This window comes from Puntigrus tetrazona, chromosome 1 (assembly GCF_018831695.1).
Source record: "Puntigrus tetrazona isolate hp1 chromosome 1, ASM1883169v1, whole genome shotgun sequence".
Lineage (NCBI taxonomy): Eukaryota > Metazoa > Chordata > Actinopteri > Cypriniformes > Cyprinidae > Puntigrus > Puntigrus tetrazona.
The window spans coordinates 17,419,613-17,422,251 of record NC_056699.1 but is presented as its reverse complement, the minus strand read 5'-3'; positions in this window follow the sequence as shown (position 1 = coordinate 17,422,251).

Below are 2,639 nucleotides of genomic sequence, written 5' to 3'. Positions count from 1 at the left end.
ATTAACCAGCAATTAAGTTTTTTTTTTTCTACAGCCATTTTTATTGTATGAACATATCTAATGCTACACAATTTGTCAAAAATGTATAAATGAGCTACATATAACATTCTATTGACCTGAATTTCATCTGATGTTATATCGGCTTCTGATGTTAGCTATAATTAACCATTAGCCTACCTGTTTTAAATTTATTTGCAAATTTCTTGGACTCATTATTGCAATAGCTCATACTATTAGAAGTGTTATATGCAAACATCTTTTCACATGTCAACAGGCTACAATTTCCTTGTTGGTTTTTATTTGTAGCTCGTCAAAATTTCTGATTCTGAGAGGTTCCCTATTATTCCAACTCAGGGACCACAGAATAAAGTATTATTCCCAAATTCCGAGTGTTTTTTTNTGGAAAAAGGTCACACACTGAGGATATGATATGCATATGCATCTGCCAGACAGGACTATTCTAGTTGACTGTTCTATTTTTACACTCTTTGTCATTTGGACCGTATCTAGGCATTTCAAAGTATTGATGTGTTCCTGTATATTTCACAGGAAATTACAGTCTGGTTTAGCCCTGGCATCTGTCAGGCTGCTTGTATTTTATGTGTGTTGTACACAGAGCAGTAGATTTGTGTTATTTGGTCTAAAAGAGGTGGTGTGACAGATGTTGGTCAGATTTGTGCGGATATTAGGGTGGGTGGGGGGATAGACGCTTATCTGTAAAACTCCTGCTGTCCGTTTAATCCTTAGAGCAACACAAGCGTCTTGTCTGTCTGCCTCCCTCTCAGACACGCGTATTTAATATGTCACTGTGTCACTTTTTATCCTTCATTAAGCTGTTTATGTCAGTCAGTTCATTACAGACTTACAGAGAAAAGTATAAATACATTAACTCTTTGTTTGTCATAACTCTGCTCGTTCGTTCGCACGGTTCCTGTACGCCAGCGTTGAGGTCAGGCGTCTGTTCTTTACGGTCTTTCATCAACACCTGAGATTGGAATGAATTTGACAAGTCCCTCCCGTCAAGCGCTCTCCAACGTCTTTTCATTGGCCGCTCGGGGTGGACTGACGGCAGCTCTCAGCCAATGAGCTCGCAGGAGGGCGGAGACGTCAGACTGTTCTGGGAGGCTCGTGGATGTGGACCCGTAGCTCGTGCCGCTGCGCTGAGCTGCGTGAAAATACGGTAAACCTGTCGCTAGCTTCAAGCTACGCGAGCTTTAGCAGGCTGTACGCGACAGAATGTAAACTTAAACGACTTTCGAGGGGACCCAAAACTTGAATTACGTATTATAAGCTCGAGTGTGTGCAAAATAAGGCGAAAGAATTACAGTTTGGACGCAGGCTAACTGGCTAAGTGAGCCGTCGGCAAGACCCCACCACCCAAAGATTGAAACGGAGATTAAAGCCATCATCTAATCTATTAAAGAGGATAACCAATGTCACACACACCAGTCCTCTAAAGCAGCGACGCCAATGAACTGACAGGTAGGTCGCCAGTGGTGTTATTTTATTTTAACGTAAAGACTGTTTTGAAAAAGGGGCGATATGATGCTAGCTGTCATGCTAATAGTCCTGCCCAGCTGTGGTGCTACTACTATTTATGATTATATGTCAATCCAGCGCATCAGTATTATAACTTACTGATTTCTTTTACATATAAGTCATTTGTTCTAGGCCTGTCTCTGCTGTCATTCCTCGTGTAAAAGAATAAACCGTCTTTTAAGGGGCTGACCAGAGATAGACTTTACAATTGACATGTACTGGTTGCATTTTCAGGCAAAGCCTGAAATGTGCGGTTTAAATACCGTTTTTTGTTGCAGTTTCACTGAGTTAATCGATCGAGGCCCCGTTATGGTTCGCGCGACGCCACCGCCTTCACCCCGCGTTCAGTATCGGCGTCGCGCAAATTCATGTCAGGGCCTAAAACCGATGACAACAGTGCAGCTGCAGCGAAACACACCCAAAAGATACACACCGCCTCAAAGTAAGACAACGCCGCTCTGCTTTTTGATTCCTTTTAGCCATTTAATCCTCTCACCTGACCATAATGAGATCGTGTTTATTAGTTATGCACGTTTTGTGTTTTAATCATGTGTGAGTCATTCATTTTCATCAGATCACCTGCTAATTAATGCCCTATTATTGCTTCAGTTAACAATGAGTGAAAATAGCAGCATTTCAAATGTAATCATAATATGGCACTAACTAGGTTACTTACGATCAGTGACTCACGTATGAATGGAAACGTGCTGAACTAGAGAATATGAGCTGTGCTGGTGGAAATCAGTCTCTGGTTATAATATGTTGTATTTTTAGTGGAGGTAAGTGTAGGTTACATAACTAGCTATATCAGGTAAGATCTGGTAATTGTGTATTTTATTTATTTATTTAGTAAAGGGGTGTGTCTGGAAATCGAAAACGTTCAAAGGGCCTGTGACAGATCTCTCTCCTCACAGAATCAAAGAGATGCTTTGCTTCACTGTCACCGTGTAAAATTGGCAGTCGTTTAGAGGATTGTGGGAATTGCAGGTTGCCTCAGTTGGCAGGGAGTGTAATGCCACATGGCTTTAGGTTTCAGTCATTCTGTTGTAAGAGGACGATGAGGAGGAGTCGAGAGAGAGAGAGAGAGAGAGAGAGAGAGA